The sequence below is a fragment of the Balaenoptera musculus genome, chromosome 1 (assembly GCF_009873245.2).
Source record: "Balaenoptera musculus isolate JJ_BM4_2016_0621 chromosome 1, mBalMus1.pri.v3, whole genome shotgun sequence".
Lineage (NCBI taxonomy): Eukaryota > Metazoa > Chordata > Mammalia > Artiodactyla > Balaenopteridae > Balaenoptera > Balaenoptera musculus.
This window is the reverse complement of record NC_045785.1, coordinates 175,674,827-175,697,864: the sequence shown is the minus strand read 5'-3', so window position 1 is coordinate 175,697,864 and position 23,038 is coordinate 175,674,827. Positions and strand designations below refer to the sequence as shown.

The window sequence follows — 23,038 nt, the reverse complement described above, 5'->3', positions numbered from 1 at the left end:
GGGTTTGGGAAAGGGGTCTGGAAATAAAAATTATGGACAAATTAGAAGTGGAAGAAGGGAATACAAATATGTTTTAAACTTCGTTTGTGTCAAACACTGTGCTGTTATCACAGTGTCTTATTTAATTTCCGGATGAGGACTGGGGCTCAGAGAGATTAGGGAACTTGTCTGAGGTTGCACAGCTAAAACAAGCAGAAGCAAGTTTTGGACCAATATCTGTCAGCTCCCAAAGCTTACACTCTCTCTACTTCATTATGCTGAATAGCAGGATACAGAAAGAGCTGAGAAGCAAAACCATTCTAAATGATCATCTTTCCTGGTTGAAAAATCAAGCAAGCAAACAAACAAATCTTGTTTATGTTGTTTCATTTTGTATAATGGCTTGCTTAGAAAGAGATGATGAGCAAGGCCTTCCCGATAAAGCTACTTCTGTCTTTGGCTTCTTGGAGACATTCTTATAGTAAAGGGTGTCTGGGAAGATATGGAAGCCCCTGGAATAACTATTATCACAGGTATAGCTTTGCTTCCTGGGGCTGTGAGGTGACTTCCAGTTTGGAAGAATGCCTGGAGTGATTATATACACACGTACGCATACAGCTGTGTCTATATGTCACATGATCATATTATATATAAGTTATTTAGTAACCTTTGTATTTTAAAATATCTTAATCAAAAACTCTGGTTCTAAGTCTAGGATCCCATTCTGGGCCATAACTAAATAAATAGATTTTGAGGGTAGTTTAGAGCAGTTCTTCTCAAACTTCAGTGTTGCTAAGAATCACCTGTGAGGTTGTTAACAACACAGACTCTTGGGCCACCTCTGAGTTTCTGGGTAAGGACGTCTGCAGTGGCAACCGAGATTTGCATGGACAGCAAGCCCTCACATATCCTGATGCTCTGGTCCAGAGACCACGCTCGGAACAGGCCTGGCTGAGAAAGTGAGCAGGGCAGTAAAGAATAGGGACAAATTCTGAACATTTTCTTTTTGGTATTCAGGCTTTGTCAGTTATGGGCATGAGATTAGAATTCATTCTTTTTCTTTGATGATTTCTTGATTCAATTCACTTCGATTCAGGAAATAATTTTGAGCATTTTCTCTCTGTTCCAAACATGGTACCATGCACTGTGGGTGAAATTTAATCTTAATGCCTTTAAAGAAATAAATGCTAAAGCCTCTCACATTGTTCTAAGCTGGAGCTTAAAAACAGGTAAACAAATCTTCATCACAGTAATGTAGAGAAGGAAGAAAAATTAGAGATAATCTACTACAACTTCACTTACGGGTGAAGACATGTTCCAGATAAATAACTTGTCCAAGTTCATACAACTAATTGTGGGCCTGGCCTGGAGTCTAAATTCTATATTTTTTATAAATAACTCAGAACCAAATTCTATGTTGGATTTTGGAAAAAAAAAAGTTCTTTCTGAGAAATGCTGCTGAGATGTATCTTTTCCTTTCCATTCCTATCTTACCAACTCTTATTACCTCACGTGAATTATCACATTTGTTTCTTGCTGTTCTACTTGCCAGCTCTCTCCTGCCTGTAACTCATCCTGCACCCAGTAAATTACTCTTTTCTCCTATGTTCATCGTAGATCCTCATTCTCTTGTGAATGGAACTGCAGGTTTTCTGCCCAGCTCGCAAGGACTTCTTTCCCAGTCTCCACTGTTGTTCTTACTGTTCCCCACCATGAACTTTCTGCCCAAGACCAGTCATTCTCACCCAGACATCATCAAACGCTGTGAGTTCCTAACCTTCGCTCACATGGATTCATCAGTTCAGAAGGTCCTTCCCATCCCTCCCTTATATAGGGAATCAGAATAGTGTTGGCTTAGAGCATGGTCTCTGGTAAGAGACAGATCGTAATGAAATCGCAGCTATGGCCCTTGGACACCTTAACCTTTCCAGACTTTCTTTGGTTTCTTCATGTAGGAATGGGGCAGTAGTAGCCACTTACTCGTAGGTTTGTGGTGGAGATTAGGGGGGTGGAGATGATGCAAGCAAAGGACTTTACCTGGTCCCTGGCATGAAGTGAACACAATGAATATCCGCAATTATTTTTAGTTAAACACTGTTAGTCATTCACATGTGTCTCACTTTGTTTAATTTACTTCTTTCCCAAATCCTTCTTAAATTTATAACTTCATTAATACCACTTTGCTCCTAATGATCTATTTTCCTCTTTTTAAGAAAATATTACTAAAATTGTCTGGACTTTTTCTCGTAAGTGGACAGTAAACAATTTGATGATAGGGTCAAGAATCCAAACACTTCTCACTACCTTCACTGCTACCACCCAGGCCAAGCCACCATGGCCTCTCACCTGCTGCAATTATAGCTTCCTAACTGGTCTCTCCCCTTCAGCAGTGACCCTGAGACACACCAGCTGGAATAATCATCCACCGTAAACAGATAATTTCACTTCTCTGGTCACACTCCTCCAACGGCTTCTCACCTCACTAAGAGTAAAGATAGCGTTATTCAAGGCTTCGCCAGACCCTCACCCCTGTGCCCTCCTTCCCTCTGTGACTGTGTCTCCTGTTACTCTCCTCTCACTCTCTTTCCCAGGCACGCTGCTCACCTGGCTTTTTCTCAGACCCACTAGGCATCTCCCCGCTCAGAGCTGCCACTCATGCTGTTCCTCCTCCTGGATATTTACAAGGCTTCCTTCATCATCTCTCAGAGCTTTGCTCACACACCACCTTTTTAGTGAAGCTCTCCCTGGTCACCTAATTTAAAGCAATGACCCCCCCCCCTACTCATAATTTCTAGAGACTTTCCCTGCCTTATGCTTCTCCTTAGTATTTTTCAACATATAGCATATTGTATATTTTTATATATTTTATTTATTGTCTGTCTCCATATAATATATATATTTTTACATATTTTTTTAGTGCTAGGACAGATAAGGCAATCAATAAATATTTTTTAAATGTTTATATAATATTTAAGAAAACAAATCTTACGTCAGTAAGCACAGGACTAGAAACCTACAGATACTTATCAGGTTATAGTGTCTCTTTGTGTGTAAATCCATATTGAGTTTTTTTACTTCTATAAACATGTCCTCATCTGGCCCATATTCATTTCCCATACATATACTGGGTGCTTAAATCTTTTATGTATACTGATATTATTTCATTTGATCTTCAAATGTATGCAAGAATGATATGTGTACTTACGTTATAGGAATTTACTCAATATATGGGATGGCCTCTATTGGATTGAGGATGAAATAGTACTTTAAAAATTGTAATCTGTACCTTTCTTTAGAAACTCAAAACAGAAATCTCAATTAGGAGTAATTATTAACATATAGAATCAATATTATATAGAGTAATGATTTATCCTAATTTTTAAAGTCAGAGAGATAAGCGTGTATGCCTAAGAATTTAGAGGATAAAACTGAAGTATTTTTTTAATTCCTGATTCTGTGTACTTGCTACTTCTACATTTCTTCTTCCTTCTTCTTGTACTTGTCTGCTTTTTCCTCTTCATTTTCCTCTTCTTCCTCCTTTACCATCTCCCTGTTTTCCTCCTGTTCTACAGATGATTTTATTTTACTTTTTCTTTTGGCCATGCTGCGTGGCTTGCCCATAAGCATGGATGTCACCCAGTGTGCTTCCTTTTTCTCTAAGGTAGACTCCTTACCTGTTTTCTGCCTGCTTTTTGTTGTTGTTGCACACTGATGCCTTCACATTTTTGTTTATAAAAATGTCTGTTTTGAGTTTATGATTGTTATCTGTAGGAGGATCAGTCCCACGCAGGTCACTCCACCATTAGGTTTCCAGCACAGGAACTTTTCTCTGTGTGCTTTTAAGGTATACTCTTTTTCTCTGGTCTTCAACAGTTTGACTAAGACATGAGTAGGTGGGAGTTTTCAGAATTATTCTGCTTAGAGTTTGCTAAGATGTTTAGTCTGTGGGTCAGTCTTTCATCAATTTTTGGCCATCATCTCTTCTTGATGAGTTACTTCTCTATTTTTTTGTTTGTTTGTTTTGTTGTTGTTGTGTTGTTCAATTCTCTCTCTTCTCTCCTTGTGAAACTTCAGTTATATGTATGTCAGAAAGTTTGGTATCACCACATAGATCTTGGATATTCTGTTCTTTTTCTTCTTTTTTTTTTCCTTTTTGTGCATCAGTTTGGATAATTTTAATTGATCTGTATTCAAGCAAATGGCTTTTTAAAATCTGCTGTGTCCAGTTTTCTGATTAGCCATTGGATAAACTTTTTATGTCTGATACTACATTTTTTTCTTTCTAGCATTTATATGTGTTTCTTTTTTGATAGTTTCCATCTTTTTGCTGTAATTCATCATCTGTTTTCATATGTTGAATGCCATTTCCGTTAGATTCTTTATAATATTTATTGTAATATTTTAAAGTCTCTGTGATAATTCCAACATGCCATCTGTGGGCTTCTTTCTCTTGACTATGTATTGTTTTAAACAGATCATTTCTTCTCACTTAGGATGTCTCAAAATTCTGGATTTTATGATGGGATTGTGAGTAAAAGAACAGTAAAGACTGAAGTAATATTATTTACTACCCCCCTTCCCCAAATCAAGCGTCTTTTTTTTCTGTCAAGCCTCTAGACTGGGCGGCTAAATCGGTATAATCTGGTTAAAGTCAGCTGTCTCTACCCTGCTGTAGCTTCAGTAAGTTTTCGATCACCACTGGCTTCAAATGTTTTGAAGGTTGGATCAGGACTTTCCCTTTGATAGGACTTGGATCTGAGCAAGATCTCAGGGCTGTCGTACGCTTTATAGCCAAGTTACTTTCTGCGCCCCGGCTGCTAGATTTTTAATTGCTCAGAGGGCTCTTTATTTATTTATTCGCGCTCTTAGTTTTCTGACCCTTGGGAGATCTCTCTTCCTCTCCCTGCCTCACCATCAAACTTCAGTAGTGGTTGCTTGCATCCGCTGAGAGCCTGAAGTGCCTCAGATGGACTTTTCTTGCCAGGCCCCCCAGTCCTCAGAAGGCTGCTTCTCTGAGGAAGGCCCTGTGTGCCTTGCCCTGTCCACAGCTGTACGTCCATGTGCAGGAAGGTCTGTGGGGAAATGGCGGGTGGGAGCAGACTTGCTCTGAGGCTGGGGCCCCTGGGGATTCTAATTCATCACGCCAGCCCTCACACGGTCACCGAGAGGTAATTAAGAGTTTGGGTAGTTTCTTCTTACTCTAATCTATGGTAGTTTCCTCCTTTTTCTACAGCATTCCTTCATGGAGGAAAGCAGTTTGGTTCACTTCTCTACCAGGAAGGGCTCAACACTTTTTGGCATTTGTTCCTTTAAGTTTCTTTCCTCAACTCTCTGGTTATTTTTAACTATGTTTTTGTAGCTTATGCAACGTATTCTCATTAGGGCTGGCCTCCTGTGACTTTTTACACGCTTCCTTACAGCACAAGGCCCAGTTCAATTTAATGTCCACTACAAAATAATTTAATAAATGCTCTTACTTGAGTGGAGTTAAGGTAAAGATTGTTTTAAATCCATAAAAGATGAAGGTTAATTTTACTGAAGTTCTTTATGGTCAGGGAACATAATTTTGAAAAATCCATAGCCTAGTACAGAATTAAAAATTTGTTTTGATAGAGAGAAAAGGATGATAGGAACAGACTACTAAAACTTGTAAAACCAACAATGGTATTCTTTTTTTTTTAAAGAAATATTTATACTTAATCTCATTAAATAAGAATATATATTAAAACATAAATATATATATGCATATGTATACATATACACTTATATACATATACATTAAATTCCTTAAAAAGGAATATTTATACTTCATCCCACTTAACATTAATACACACTCAGTATAAAAAATCAAAAGGCATAGAAATATGTAAAATAGAGTTAGTATTTCTTTACTCTTACTCTTTAAAGATGATCACTGTGGACTTTTTGTATATATATTTCCAAACTTTTAAATTATCTATATACAGAACTATCTAGATTTTAAAAAAACAAAATAGAAATCACATTAAGAATTGTGCAACACAGTGTATTTTAGTTGACGTATACGGACAGATATCATTCCATTATGCATTTTCCTAACCAGTTATTTTCTCCAGAAAGCATCCCCTAAGTATGGTGTGTTAAGCAAAATTTAAAAGAAATTCTCAGTTATTTCATTTTTCCAGAGTATCACTTAAGCTCACCCAATTCTGTTCCTTATTGTTACCGATTCCCCCGTTTCTCAAACGCCTGACACCCTGCACCAGCTAATGCATTTCCTTCCACCAGTATGCCAGACTGGTGAAAATGTTAGCAATTACACTGCCACCTTGTGCCAGAGTCCATCTGAGCGCCACTTGCCATCCGTGAAGGGGTTCTTGTTGCCAACTGAGGAACAAGAGATTCAGCTCTAAAATCCTATCTTAGTATTTACTTTCTTAGACAGCACATGGCAGTCATCGCTTGCAACAGGTTGGGTCTCTTGGGAAGCAAACCCTGTGATGGAGATGAGCATCCACGGTATTTATTAGGTAGTGCTCTTGGGAGAAGAAGGGGCAGGGGTGAAGAGGCAGAAGCTGACCTGTGATCAATCTCAACAGTGCCTTCAACAATGGCTTTATTTCCACGATGGGCTTTGGCAGCCTGGTGACCGTATGAATTGTCCTAAGTTGAAGCAGCGGATACCCTGGAAAAACAGCATGAAATAAACTCTACAGAGAAACAACAGAATACATCACGCATAATCCTTTCCCTTTTTTAAATCAATTTTTTGAACCTTCTGGTAACTATCAAAGGTAACCAATGAGCACGTGCTATTTGTTTTGTATAATTACTAACTCATGATTTTATATATGTATAAGATCTGTTTCGGGCCTTTCCAGTCATTTCCATTGATGCTCAAACTGTTCCACAGATTAGCCAGTGGGAGCTGCTCTAATTGTTTCCTCTGTCTCTTTTCTTTGACATCTATAATCGTTGACAGCTTTCTTGCTTTTCAGCACAAGGTGCCAGAGATCTATTCAACATATTTTCCACTCAGACCTGGAATCAAATCAGTTTCACAAGGAGGAAAATTAAGTTCTGAGACCAGAATCGAAGGCCCAGAAGTGGTCATTGCTACTGATTTGTTTTTGCTTCTGGAACTGCTCAGTGAACAGGTATTTACATAATATGTATTTTTAAAATAAGATAAATAAATGAAGGTAGGTGTCTTTGTCAGCTCAGGCTGCTATAACAAATACCATAGACTGAATGGCTTAAACAACAACATTTATTCTCATAGTCCTGGAGGCTGGGAAGTCCAAGGTCAAGGTGCCAGCAAGATTGGTGTCTGGTGCGAGCCCGCCCCTGGCTTGTAGCTAGCTACCATCTTGCTGTAACCTCACATGAAAGAGAAAGAGGTCATTTCTCTCCTGTCTCTTCTTTTGAGGGCTCTCTCTTGTGACCTAATTACCTCCCAAAAGCTCCGCCTCTAAATATAAATTAGAGCTTCAACAAATGAATTTTGGGGGGAAACAAACATTCAGTCCATAACAATGAGAATGTGTATATTTTAGAATAAGAAAAAAATTGTGTATCCAAAATGATATTTCTATTTCAAATGTATGATTACTGTGTATTAATTTATTTGTTTTTATGCTTTTCTTTCCATATTTTCTTATATTGAAAATCTTGGTGACATGACATACACCTAATTACTAGTTTGATTTATCCTAAACCATACACATATAATAATTTCAAAATAACAATACCAATGTCTTTAATAATAAACCTACTGAATGCAGCCTGTGATTTATTTGTGGTAATTTTTATCCTTAGGATATATCTCACTAGCGATGGACTGTAAAAATACTGCGTTTTAATTATTCTTGTCTGTGTGTTTATGTCAACAATTTGTTATGCAATTAGATTCTTTTCTTTTTCATTTTTAGGAATTGCTTAGCTTTTTATTTCTGAAATAATTATACTTTTTGATTACATAAGGCTTTTACAGGGTTCCCTAGTAAATATATATTTGGACGTTCAGTTCCTTTTTCTGTTTCTTGCCCCATAGTAACCATTTTTAAATAGTTTTTGGTTTACCTTTCTACTGCTTCAAAACACAAGTAAATTTATACTTTTATTCCCTATTTGAAAGCATTTTTTTAATTTGAAAACTAGAAGGACTTTAAAACATAGTCATTTATTTGCGTGACCTGGTCCTGTAGTTAGACAACTATATCAGATAGAAGATTGCTTTATTTTGTACTAATATAGACTCAGAGAATAGGACTTCTAATTAGAAAAAGTAAGTATTATGAATCTGTAAGGAAATGTATTGGAATCTTATAATAAATATAGAATATGTACTCATATTCATATAGTGCTTTTCAGTTTATATAGCAATTTCACTATGAATTTATTAATCTGATTTTCACAATAATCTTACGACTCTATCTCCACTTTACAAATCGGAAACTAAGGGCTGGGGACAAAAATGCTTTGTCCGAGGCCTTGCCAGTTACTTGTCAGCTAATTCCTGACCGAGGTAGGGGAAGAATTCAGCCTGTCTGCCTCCAGTCCATACGGTAATGACGCTGCCTCTCAAATCACTTGCAAATACATATGGAACACTTGTGTCTTAGGCTGTGTCTTCCGTAGTTGTCCTAAGTTACTCCAGGTAAGTTCTCGAAGTAGGAAACCCTCTATTCCCTTTTTGAAGTTTCACAATACAAAATAACATTGTCATGTCTCTGGAAATGTCTGTATTTTTTGAAATCTGTGCTATGTTGCATTTTTAAATGTTTCCTGATTTCACAAGACCACAGAACACCCCCTTTGGGCACCACCCCCCCCCCCCCCGCTCCTGACTAGGCCTGAAAAGGTGTCAAAACAGTAAGACTTGTTATTGTTAAAAGCGTGGGTGAATGCACTTCATGGCAGCTTCAATAAGCAGTTATTTTCTTGACATAAACCATGCTTGAGAATTACATTTGGTTTAGATGGACATCTGTGATGTGTCGGAAGCCAAATTGTGAAGATCAATTGTATTGTAATTTGATTCAGTCAATCCTTTAGCAACTTAACCAGGCCCTAATTAAAAAACAAAACAAAACAACATTTACTGGTAATATTTTCCTCATAGAAAATTCACCCATATTTAGTTAACAGACTAACAGGAGAATCCACAGCACCTTAGAGTTGCTTCCGTGTGTTCCTAGCAACGAGAAACCATGACAGAGCACTGCCTCAGCCGGAGTCTTCTGCATTTTCTCATCTGCAATGAGGTAAGTTGATGTGGAGATAAATGAGTCTGAGATACAAAGAAGTATTTACCCCCGGAAAATATGCTCTGCACTAAAACAGAGGTGAGTACAGATGCAAACAGAACAGAACACGTGAAGCTATAAAGCCTTGAGTTTTCAGGAAATTTATGTACAAAGTAATAAAGAACGACTACTACAATTACTTGATATAACAGGATATTCTTTATTGTCTCAAATTTTTTGTTATTTTTATTATGATTATTTCAGGTTAAGTGACCTATTTTTTTTTTAATATCTTTATCTTTTTTTTAAAAAATTATTTATTTATTTATTTTTCTTTATGGCTGTGTTGGGTCTTCGCTTCTGTGCGAGGGCTTTCTCTAGCTGTGGCAAGCGGGGGCCGCTCTTCATCGCGGTGCGCGGGCCTCTCACTATCGCGGCCTCTCTTGTTGCGGAGCACAGGCTCCAGACGCGCAGGCTCAGTAATTGTGGCTCACGGGCCCAGCCGCTCCGCGGCATGTGGGATCTTCCCAGACCAGGGCTCGAACCCGTGTCCCCTGCATTGGCAGGCAGACTCTCAACCACTGCGCCACCAGGGAAGCCCCCTATTTTTTTAAGAATAGAGAGAATGCTGTTTTGAAAAAAGAGGAGGCACTTTAAAACTTGGAGTTTTCTCTCCATTCTTCTTTTTTTTTTTTTCCAAGTATCACAATGTTTATTGATAGATACAAGTATATAAAATCAGGGCATGAACATGACTTGATAAATTAAGTAGACTTAATTTCAATACTATAATAAGAGGGACCAATTCACATTCTCACCATTTGTTTCACACCCACAAAGACCACTTCAAGGGCATTTACGATCTCTCAAAACTGATCAGTTTTGTGCAAGTAAACCCTGTTTCTTTTAAAATGACTTGTGCACTTGCCCAGGCTCAAGGATATTAAAATCTAGCACATAAAGCCCATTACTAGAGGTAGAAATACAGGCAATATACTATTACAGCAACAACCATCAATTACAGTTAAGAATTTTTCTGTAACAACCAAATGGATAATCAAATATTGCAACAACTCAAGTATTACTGAGCAAAGTGCATTTCTACAGTATTCAGTGTTGCTATTCAGTTTTCTAACTTAAAACAGCCTATGATAACTGGCAGCAAAGAAGGTCCTTGCAATAGACTGCCTCTGCTTGAGAACTTATGATGTAATTATTGCATGCTGCTAATATACTATCTAAACATTAAAGATACTCCTAAAATATTTGATGGTAGACTATGATTAAGACATTACACTACAAAAACCTTAGCAGAAGGAAATCCTCACTGACATGCTTCTGCTTTAAATATCGTGAAAACATTACAGCGAGATGAATTTTCGCGGTGGTTAGGTCAAATGCAGTTACATCATAGCAACAGTATGTTTTGCACAATTTATAGGCTTTGGCTGGTTCTTTTAGTCAGCTTCTTCTTCTGATTCTTCTTCTTCAGTAGTTTCTAGGCAGGTTAGCCACTGATTCACCTAGAACAAAGCCTTGCCTTTCCCTGGAAACTCTTGGGTTATATCTTCTTTCCAAGCCAAGAAAGCTTCTTCTTCAATAGACTCCATGTCATAGAAGTGAACAAAAAAGCGGAGTAACATGCCTTTAGGGAAGTTGCTATTGTAGCAGTGCACCTGAAGAGCATAGAGGGCACTGACTTGTAGATCAGCGTGATCATGAAGGAATTTCTGCATTACTGGCTTGAAGGAAAGAAGCAGTTGTTTTTCCTGCTCTAACTGTTCTTTGGAAGGAGCAGAGGAAGAATCTATTTCATCACTGGGTGGGTTTACTTCACTAGAAACGTACTGTAAGAAGCTAGTCATTAAGATGTTGACAAATCCTTTATCTACATGAAGTTTGGGAGAGATGTTATCTTTAATCCACTTATATATGGTTTGAGGAGATGGATCCAACTTTATTTGCTTTAACAGTTCCTTCTCCAGTTGGAGGAGTGGGAATAAGAAACTCAGTCCCTTTCCTCCCAAGATCTCCAATATGCGGTCCTTATTCTGGTCAATTTCTGGGAGCATTTTCTGCATATTGACCTTGCTTTGTTGGAAAAGCTCTGTTAACCATTCTCGAGCTTGTAATTTAGCTAATTGCTGAAGACAAAGTAAGAAGAGAGGAAAATGGGTGCCACTTTCCAGTGGTTGAGCTAGTTCTGAAATGCTCACCAGCTCCGAAATGATAGCACGAGCTGAAAACTGTGCTAAATATGATTTCACCAAGGGGATGTCAACCTCCAGTTTGGGGCACTGGTCCAATACATTCAGGAAAGCCTGCATGAAGTTGTCACTTGTGGCCATCCCTTCCTGTTTGAGTAAACTGATCAAAGAACTTGCTTTTTCTTTATCTTCATCACTTCTGTCTAGTGCCAGGATGATTACTTTGCTTAACATCGCGGGGAGAAAGTGTTTAGGAGACCTCATCTCTCTTACACCACTGACAGCTTCGTTTGCATTTCCACTATATCTATTCGGTTACAACAGTTTCGGTTAATTTAAGCAGTTCTTTCTTTGAGGTGGTGGTGGCTTTTTACTGGTCTTGGCAGGCTTTTCCTGAATAAGTGGTGGATTAGTTTTGAGAGCAAGCTGAGGTGTCTGTCCCAGAGGTGGTGTCTGAGTGTGTGGTGGTTGTGCACTAGGGGGAATCACAGTTATCTGGGGCTGAAGCTGTGGCACTTGATTTTTATTCATTAGGAAAGACTGAGCAGGCCTCAGGCTAATCTCATCTGCATTAAGCTGTCCTTTCTTAGAAAACAGAGGTGGCATACCCTTCGACTGTCCTTGCAGCTGGGATAAGAGTCCCTGACTCTGGTTATGGGAGAGCTGGCTTAGCCTCTGGCTTTTCATAAACTTGCCTCCCATCTCCCCAAACTGTGATTGTGTGGGAGGCATGATGTGTCCCCCATGGCCATTGAAGAGTTGATTTGAACGATGACGCCCCATGGTGGGTGAAAATCTGTCCTGGATAACTCCTGGACCAGTACCGATTACGCTACCTGGCATTTGTCCAAACATATCAGCAAGTCCTCCAAGTGGGTCCCTATCCATTTTCATCCTGGGTGGCATGAAAGAAGTCACTTCTCATCCCTTGAGCCATAGGAGCAGGAATAAACACTCCTAGATCTTTTACTGCATCTTGACAGATTTGATTGATCGTCTTTGGCCATTGTCAAGAAAAGTCTTGCGAGGAACCCAGTGGTGTTCTCTCAACTCTACGGTATCCTGCAGCAGGAAACGAATCCTTGCTGGCAATTCCTTAACATCAGGGAGCACATTCGGGCAAGTACTGATCCATTAAGGACTTGGCTCGTTCGTGGTCTAACCTAGGTCCCACTGTCCTCATTATCTGACAGAGGCACTCCAAATCCTCTCCCATATCTTCGAGTGGGACTCTCGTCTTTTTTTCCAAAAGTGTTTTGATGCACTTATGAAGGATAGATTCATGAATAAGATCAAGCTTTCCAGGTTCTCCAGTGAATTTGATGTTCCCCAGCATCTTGATCTTAGCAATGGCTCTCTGTTCCTCCTCCTCAGGGAGGAGGGGATTTTCACGCTTATCATAGACATCAACATTTCCGGTTCGGTTTTCAAATTCATCTTGTAATTTGGAAATGAGGAGGCGTCTGAATGTTGTGCTTTGCTTCTGTCCTGGCTGACCCTCTGCTGCTGGGCCATCAAAGTTTGGTGCATCTTCTGCCAATCGCAGACATAGCTGAACATACAGTGACCTATACTTTGGCTCTTCTAGGGCTTTGTCCACAATCAGCAGTATGACCCCTTTAAGGATGAGTTTAGACTGTACACCCACATTGAGGAGCTCAAGGCATAGCTTGTCAAACCTCTCAGGAGTAAGCTTATTTAGTATGCCTCTTACTCTCCTGAAGATTGCATCATGTCGTTCTTTTTCATTTGCGGAGTTGTTTGCTGCGGAGTTGTAATCTCATCTAGTGCTTCGTGCAGGAATCCGTTTCTGAACGTTTTGCCCTGGGGTTCTCCCCAGGAACTCGCTGTTGCCAGCAGTCTTGGGAAAGTGCTGAGGTGCCCCCCTACTTCCTCCTCCGCCCGAAGAAGCACTGAAACGAGAAGCACCCTCTTCTGCAATCGCACTCTCCACTTGGGCAGCTTGACAACGAAGACTCTTCAAAAGAATAATATTAATGGATGGGGTGGGGAGGGAAGGGGATGGAACAAATGAAAAACCTTCACCGAGAACTCAGCAGCTGCCACTGCAGCTGCCTCCTCAGGATCCGGTCGTCGGGGACAGGGAAGGAAGGGGGAGGGGAACGGAAAACAAAAGAGGGGGAGGGAAGGGGGAGGAAGGAGTCGGGACTGGCCTGAAACTCTCAGCTCAAAAGAGTCGCTGCTGCAGTCACCACCTCCATAGAGCTCCCGCTCGCTGCTGGCCTCCATTCTTAATTTCTGAGAAATTTCCTTCAGAATTTAAACTTTTTTTTAAGTTTTTTTTTTTTTTTTTTAAGTACAGTTACATATAGACGTAGAAAAAATCTCTGGGGATTTGTATGGCCCTCGGGGCTAAATTGAAAACACTGTTTTCTTGGACGAGTTCTTAAATACAAAGGGGAATTAATTGCAGTATGGATTTTTTTCCTAAGGTAATGTTAATTCACTCATTCATCAAAGACCACAAAATTACTGTTTATTAAGTGCTCTGGATTCTGATAGGCCCTGTGGGAAATACAATCCAAATGTAGAGAATTCAAGGTTCATGGTCACTGCTGTCAATTTGCTGGCATTCAAGTGGGATGACAAGGTACACAACTGTGATAGGATTAGTATTAATACAAGGGGAGCAATGAAGTTATTCGTTGTGATGAAGTACTGGGTGGATTTTAGACAACTATAGGAACTTTGGAGAGAGATATATATGCCTGGAGGAGTATAGTAGAGACAGTTTTTGTGGTAAGTGTGATATTTGAGTTGAGCAGTGACCAGAAGTAACCCTTGGGTAGCAGGCAAAGAACAGAGAGAATGTCCTGTGCAGGTGGGCTGTGTTAGCAGCGGCAGGAGAAAGTAACCCTCCACCCCCACCCCGCGATAGATTCTGGGGATGAGTAATAGCAGAGTTTGTGTGTAGGATGCATGGAGAGAAAGTTCTAAGGGAGAAACACATGATTGTTGATGCACCAAGAAGGACACATTTCATCTGCGTAGTATTAATGCTCAGAATGTTTAAACTGAGTCTAACTATCCAAATTGTAGCACATTCTAGAAAACCACTGTCCTGGACCTTTAAAAATGTCAACAACATGAATGACAAACAAGGCTGGGAAACTGTCCCAGATTAAAGGAGGTTGAAGAGACATGACATGTGTGACCCTAGATTGTAGCCCAAAGAGGAAAAGTAAATTTAAAAAACAAAGGATGTTATTGGTATAATTGGGAAAATTTGAAAATGGATGTGTATTAGATAATGGCATCGTATTACTGTTATATTTCCTGAGTGACATAATTGTATTATTATATAGGAGAATGCCTTCATTCGTAGGAGATTTGCATTTAGGGATGAAGTGTTATGATATCTGCAAGTAATTCTCAAGTGGTCAAGAATATACTCGTGGGGGCTTCCCTGGTGGCGCAGCAGTTGAGAATCTGCCTGCCAATGCAGGGGACACGGGTTCGAGCCCTGGTCTGGGAAGATCCCACATGCCGCGGAGCAACTAGGCCCGTGAGCCACAACTACTGAGCCTGCGCATCTGGAGCTTGTGCTCCGCAACAAGAGGCCACGATAGTGAGAGGCCCGCGCACCGCGATGAAGAGTGGCCCCCGCTCGCCACAACTAGAGAAAGCCCAAGCACAGAAACGAAGACCCAACACAGCCAAAAATAAATATAAATTAAAAAAAAAATGTTGAAGAATATACTCGTGCACACACACGCACACGCACACGCACACACAGACGAGAAACAAGTTCAGCAAAAGCTTAACATTGAGGAATCCAGACAAAGGGCATATGGGTGTTTCTCTTACTATTTTTGCAACTTTTCTGTAGATTTCAAAATTTTCAAAATAAAAAAGAAGGGGAAAATTAATTTTCTGTGAACATTTGGATGTTCATAATTTTTTTGTTTTACAACTTCTTTTATTTACGTGATACTCATTGAACATGTTAGTAAATGACCTCAGGGCTATATCACTCAGTTTTTGGTGGTTATTTTTGTGGAAACATTTGCTTTATGATCATCATTAACACATTTTAATGTAGTGTGAGCACAATGTAATCCTGAAAATGACTGGATAACTATGTACCATTTTTCCCCCCTTGAGTGATAGACTCATGTGACACAGCAGGCTTTTCAAATGGTCCTAATCCTTACCACCGTTATAAAACAACTTCTTGTAAGCATTTTACTTTTATTAGGTGTTCATGAAATAGTATAGATTGATTCGCTATGAAATAAATAATCAATACCTATTTTTTATGTATGTATTGTATGCCTATAACTTGACCAAGTGCAATTCTTGCCTTCAGGGAATGTGTACAATTAATCATAATATATGCCTGGCCAGTTTACTCCAGGGCATGTCAGGCAATAGGGGATGATGATTTTCATGTGCCTCAGGGTTAATGAGAAAAGTGGTGTGATTTTTCTGATAACAGTGAGATTTGGAGAAACACACCTGGATGAGTTGCATTGAGGCCAAAGATTTGGGCTGTTCCCAGGGAATCATGGCTTCCAGAAACTGCCAGCAATGGATAATTCTCCTTATTTAGGGCTGTACTGAGTGCCTTCCCCTTTAATCATTCCATCCGAAGAGCTTGGGCCATACCAGTTCTTTGGTAACGTGGTCTCTGCTGGCATCTGGAAGGAGTCACTTTTTAACAGGCTTTCCATCTGCTAAGATGATTAATGATACCTGCTCAAACGGCTAGAGCTGTTTTTCCTAGCGGAGTTTGTGGGCGTGTGCTGACTCATGCACCCTCTGACCTCGTGTCCCCATTGTGATCTGGAGCATGCACGTCCAAGAGGACTGGTCAGGTGATTGCCAGGCTATACCCATGGAACAAAACCAAGCTAAATGTTGCACAACCTAAAAACTTGGCTGTGGAAGTGCCACACTCCAAATTATAAAATCCATCCCTTTTTTTTTTAATGAGAATTATCAGTTCAGTTCATCTGGTTTTACCTTCCATGGGGGGAAGTTAGTATTAAGCAAATTCATCTCCCCATTCAACAGGGTCCAAATAATGCAGCCACAAAATTAAAGTAACATGGGCACTATTGTAAACTGAAATCACGGTTCACTTTACAATGTAAACCTGATAGCCAAAGATCAGAAGGTGGATATGGAGTTCATTTATTTAAAACGTTCTGAACCCTTATATCCCCTAAATTAGGATACAGAGAAATACAAAACAAAATGGTAAAACAACAACCACAAAACGCAATTGTGAGGAAAGATTTCATAGGACGGGATTTCAGGAGCTGACTAACAGGTGGATCAAGTGTTCTGTTGACTGCAGAGCGCGTGGTGGACGAGACATGGCCAGGCTGTGGAGTGCCAGAGCTAGAATTGTAGCGAGTGCCTTCTAGTGTGCTTTGAGATCGAGTATCACACACCAAAGAAGAGACTAGACTTGGAAGGTTAGGAAAGGCAAGGTCTAAGGATGTAGAAGAATGATTTTAATCTACACAATATTATAAAAAATTATTAAAGGATTTAATTTCAGAATGAAGATACTGGGAACTTCAGGTTGAATAATTAAAACTGATTATTCCCAACTCGCTTTCCATACTTATTGGAAATTTATAATGAAAGGTATACACATATATTTTAAAAGGAATTCTACAAACCAAGTCTCCATTTCAATGTTAGATATTGGAAAAAGAATAGCAAATTAAATCCAAAGAATATAAAGGGAAGAAAATGATATGATACATTAAAGATGAATAGAACAGAAGAAACACACAATAAAAGAGATTAATAAAGTCAAACTTGCTAAATTGAAAAGATTAATAAAATTGCTGAACGCTTAGCAAATGTGTGTGATGGTGAAAGATTGAAAACCTCCGTCATATCAGAAACAACGCTAGGATGTGCTGTCACCACTTTGTGTCCTAGTATACTGGAGGCCCCAAGCAACGCAGTAAGAAAAAGACAACACTTTAATGTTAGCACAGTAGGAAATAGGCATTATTTGCATAAGATATAATCAAAAATTTGAGATTTTATACATAAATAGTATCAACTAATAAGAGAATTTAGCATGTGTGCTGATTATAGCCAGTGTACAGAAATCGTTGCATTTGTATATACCAATAACACAGGTAGAAATTAAACTTTAAAAACAAGATACTATTTAAGGCAATATAAATAATCCAAATACTTAACTCTAGGTGCAAGAACTCTATGTAGAACATTGTAAAATATTCTTTAGAGGAATTAAATACCATCTAAATACTATTGAATTCATTAATTGAAAGACTCAATCTTGTAAAGGTGGTAATTTTAAGAAAATTGATTAATACTATTCCATCAAAACCCCAGCAGATGTTTGTCGTTTTGGGGCTCTGGTTTGTTAGCTTCAGTGTGTGTGTGTGTGTGTGTGTGTGTGTGTAAATTGAAAAAGCAGTTTTCATTTTGAAGTTGGGAGTCGATTTTTCTACAAGTCTCACACTTTTTCCTAGTGTCTTGAACAAGGTGTAAACCCCAAGCACTGCACCAACAGCACCTAATGGTAAAATGGGCCCGTTTGTGTATCCCCAGGTCTCCATATGCCCAGGTGCAAGGTATGCTCACTGTGATACCACAGTGTGCTTCTGCTTCTATTCTAATGAGTCATTCACTGCTTAATTCTCTTCTAAGTTAAAAAGAAATCCATGCATGTGTCGTTGAGTGGTTTTGCTTTAAAGTTTATATAGGTCTGTGGTGGAAAATTGTGCTTATTAATTTTATGAAACTATTAAGTTAAAACAAATACATGATACTTTAACTGAAATTTGTGTTCTTACATATTAAGCATCATTATTCTACTCTCTTCATTGGTTGCTGCGACAGGAGAAACTGTTTGAAAAATACGGCTTCTACCCACATTCAAAAAGCAGACCAAGAATCTACTGCTTTGTCTGGTAAGTACTGATTTTCCACCGTGTTTGTCTTCCCTCTAGTGGTTATAGAGCAAAGTCCAAAGAAAAATTCCACAGGTCAGAATCAGATGATTTAGTTTTGAGAAACTATTATTATTATTATTTTAGTTCAGCCTGGCTCTCAGTGTTAACGTATTACTACATTTAGAAATCTGGGACAGGTCAATAGCCTAGACATTGGCATACACTTGTACAGTGCTGTTACATATGGTGTTATCAAGTATGCAAGATTTTTAGTTCAATACTAAAAGACTAATATCAAAATAATTTATATGTTGGTAAAAAAAATAACAGTGGAACCCAGTCAAAGTGATAATTATAGATAAAAGTTTTGAACCCTTACACATGGTGCTAAGCACTTTCCATACATTATCTGATTTTATCTACACAGCAATTGTGGAAGCAGGTCACCATTTTAGTGACCTGCTTCCATAATTATAGATGAGGAAACTTGGGCTTAATGTGGCTAAGGTCAAATATATGACATCACTTATATGTGGAATCTAAAAAATAAAACCAACGAGTGAATATAACAAAAAGGAAACAGACTCACAGGTATAGAGAACAAACTAGTGGCTACCAGTGGGGAGGGGGAAGATACAGGTAGGAGGTTAAGAGGTACAACTACTAGGTATAAAATAAATAAGCTACAAGGATATATTGTACAACACAGGGAATGTAGCCAGTATTTTATAATAACTATAAATGGAATATACCCTTTAAAAATTGTGAATCACTATGTTGTACAACTATAATTTATAATATTGTACATCAACTATATATCAATTTTAAACGTTTTTGAAAAGGTCAAATATAAGCAATAATAATAGCTAACATTTTTAAAGCAACTTTTAAGTGCCAGAAACTCTACTAAGCACTTTGTATGTCTGTATTAGGCCAGGTTCAGGGTAGGAAACAGATGCCTCTCCAGAGATTTAAAGTGGAAGTGGGTAGAGACAGGGAGGGAGTGCAGCCCTTACAGTCAGGGAAGGGCCAGGGAAGCAGGTTCTGGGGTGGCTGGGATGCCCGCCGAGATGACACAGGCACAAGGAGCTGCCACCTCTGAGCTTGGCCCCGACATAAGACCACAGGTCTCACAAGACTGAAGAATCCGGACAGGACTGGTACTCCGCTGCGGGAAACCCCCCAGTTCTGACCCCTTGCTTGCCAGCAGAGACGGCTGCGCTGCAGGGACACGGCCTCTCGCTCCCGTCCAGCTTCTGCCTCTGGGGGACAGAGCACAGCTCACACACAGAGCCCTTGCTGCCAGGGAGTTGGCTTCCTTTCCGGCTGCGGTGGACCAGGAGGGAGCATGGGAAGGGGTGGGGGTGGACATGGGGGCAACTGAGCACATCACACACAACGTCTTGTCCGTCCAGACCCCACAGAGGCACGTATATTTTTGTTTCTGCATTTTGGAGATGAGGAGAAGAGGCACCAGCAGGTGACATCATACGCTGGAGCATCAGGGTAGGAAGCTGTGCCTCTTTTCTTCCAAAGCACAGCACGTCCCACTCTCTTGATGTGACCGCCCGATGTCAGCATTCATTCCAGGTTAGAATAACGTGGAAACGGCGCCCCCTACACACACGTCTGTCTTCATGTTTCATCAGGAGGAGACCCAGATTCAAAGAGAAGAGAATTGAAGATGGTGCTCTCCTGTGGTCTCCTGAGCGAGTTGGCTGCCTGGGCTTGGCATAAAAAGACGTAAAATCAAAATGCAGCTCTCCTGCTCTTGTTCTTGCGGGAGAACAAATACGTTCCCTAATACTTGTAAGACTGCCAGGCACAGGGAGCTCGTGGTGTTGCTGGCGCTGGAATGTGGGTGCGGTTGGCATATTTGGAGGAATCGAGGGGTGTTACACGTACTCGGAGCAGAGGACGTGGGGTGCTGTTCTTGTCGGTCCAGCCGGGCTCGCCGGGCTGTGCCTCCGCTCCACGTGCTCTCCAGACGCGTCCTCAGCTCCAGAGGCGGATGTGGGGCCGCATCAGGCCCGTCTGACCGCTCACCTCAGGAATGAGCACTTCGGTAGAGGACCCAGCGGGACTGAAAATTAGAGCTGCAACGTTGTGTGGTAACCTTCGAGGCAGACATTTCCTGACCGCTTTGAGTAATGCCGGTGATTCCTGTGGAGATTCCTGCGGGGGCGGGGGGGTCCTGATTCTGGTCTCTTCTGAGGCACAGTGGTTCATATATATATATGTGTATATATATGTGTGTGTGTATATATGTATGTGTGTATATGTATATGTATATATACGTGTGTCTATGTATACGTGTGTATATGTGTGTATATGTGTATATGTATATACGCGTGTGTATATATGTATGTGTATATGTATATATACGTGTGTATATATGTATGTGTATATATACATGCATATATGTATATATGTGTACGTGTATATATGTGTATATGTGTATATGTATATACGTGTGGGTATATGTATATATATGTGTGTATATATATGTATGTGTGTATATATGTGTGTATATGTATATACGTGTGTGTATATATGTATATGTGTGTATATGTGTATATGTATATACGTGTGGGTATATATGTATATATACGTGGGTATATATATGTATGTGTGTATATATGTATTATACGTGTGTATATGTGTATACGTGTGTATATATGTATGTGTATATATGTATATGTGTATAAGTATATACTGTGGGTATATATGTATATGTGTGTATATATGTATTTGTGTATCTATATATACGTATATCTATATGTGTGTATATATGTGTGTATATAGGTATATGTGTGTATATGTATATACGTGTGTTTATATATGTATATGTGTGTGTATGTGTATATACGTGTGTGTATGTATATGTGTATGTATATACGTGTGTATGTATATATGTGTGTATATAGGTATATATAGGTATATATGTGTGTATATATGTGTGTGTGTACATATGTATGTGTGTATATATGTATGTGTACATATATGTGTGTGTGTGTGTGTACATGTGTATACACATATTTTTGCAAGGCTGGTTGAAAACAGTGGCCTTTGTCCTCATCCAAGACTGTATTAAAAGCACTTGGGGAGGGCTTCCCTGGTGGCGCAGCGGATGAGAATCTGCCTGCCAATGCAGGGGACACGGGTTCGAGCCCTGGTCTGGGAAGATCCCACATGCCGTGGAGCAACTAGGCCCGTGAGCCACAACTACTGAGCCTGTGCATCTGGAGCTTGTGCTCCGCAACAAGAGAGGCCGTGACAGTGAGAGGCCCGCGTACCGCGATGAAGAGCGGCCCCCGCTTGCCGCAGCTAGAGAAAGCCCTTGCACAGAAACGAAGACCCAACACTGCCAAAAATAAATATAAATAAATAAAAATTTTTAAAAAAATAAAATAAAATAAAAGCACTTGGGGAGCTTCTAAAAACCTCGTAAGCTAATGCTGCACCCCGGCGGTTGTAATTTAATGCATCTGAATGAACAGAGTGGGGCTCAGAAGTGCACGTTTCGAAAATTCTCTGGCGTGAGTCTAAGCTCACCTTCGTTGTGAATCATTAACCTAAAATGGATAGCGCTGTGATCTCTTCAAGAGAAACTGAAGACAGAGGCTCGGAGTTGTAATGACAACTTGAATAAGATTAAGTCATGAGCTAGCAATGTCACAGTTTCCTGGATTAGAAATAGCTTGTTTGAATTTTAGGAGCTAGAGATTTAAAAGTGTCAGAATCTGGGCTTCCCTGGTGGCGCAGTGGTTGAGAATCTGCCTGCCAATGCAGGGGACACGCGTTCGAGCCCTGGTCTGGGAAGATCCCACATGCCGCAGAGCAACTAGGCCCGTGAGCCACAATTACTGAGCCTGCGCATCTGGAGCCTGTGCTCCGCAACAAGAGAGGCCGCGACGGTGAGAGGCCCGTGCACCGCGATGAAGAGTGGCCCCCGCTTGCCACAACTAGAGAGGGCCCTCGCACAGAGGCGAAGACCCAACACAGCCAAAAATAAAAAAATAAAATAAAATAAAAGTGTCAGAATCAAGGATGTAATATTTGTAGGGAAATTAATTCTGGCCTTTTTGAAAGGTGCCTGGCATTTTTTTAAAAGGGAGTGCATATAAAAGATCTAAAGTGCCCTCAAGTGGCTAAACTCTAAATTACATTTTAGTGAAAAGATTTATTTGAAAAAGGTGAATAGAGAGGAGAGAATTCTTTGGAGTCCAGGATTTTCAATTCACAATATTAGAAGCTGCGATTTGAAAAGGAGATGTGGATGCCATGAGATGTGTCTTTTAGCTGAAATTTCCTCCCAAAATTGGTGGTGAATTATTTCCATCCCTAAACCTCAGGTGCACTAGGGATGTATATCAGCTTAGGAGGTCCATGTTTCACTTGCAGTTTTGTTTCCTTATTGTAACCTGGACTGGCCTCCTTAGACTCACTTCCCATTGAAATGCACCAGGATTATATCGTCTGGGTTGACACAGAGGAATAATCACATATTTTTGTAAGCCTTTGTTTATAATGAGGATTATGCATTTATTTATCCAACAAATATTAATTTAGGAGCTATTCTGTGCCAGCATTGCTCTGGGCATTGGGATTACAGTGGTCAACTAGATAGACAGTATCTCCATCCTCAGGGATGTGTGTGAGGTGTGTGCAGAGAAGACAAACAAGACCCAAATCGCACCCAGCGCAACTCACC

General features: G+C 39.9%; 1 pseudogene; it reads right to left on the bottom strand.

Annotated features, from left to right (window-relative positions):
- Positions 1-10,663: 10,663 nt before the first annotated feature.
- On the bottom strand, positions 10,664-13,663 carry LOC118883278 (annotated as a pseudogene).
- Between the last annotated feature and the right edge of the window lie 9,375 nt (positions 13,664-23,038).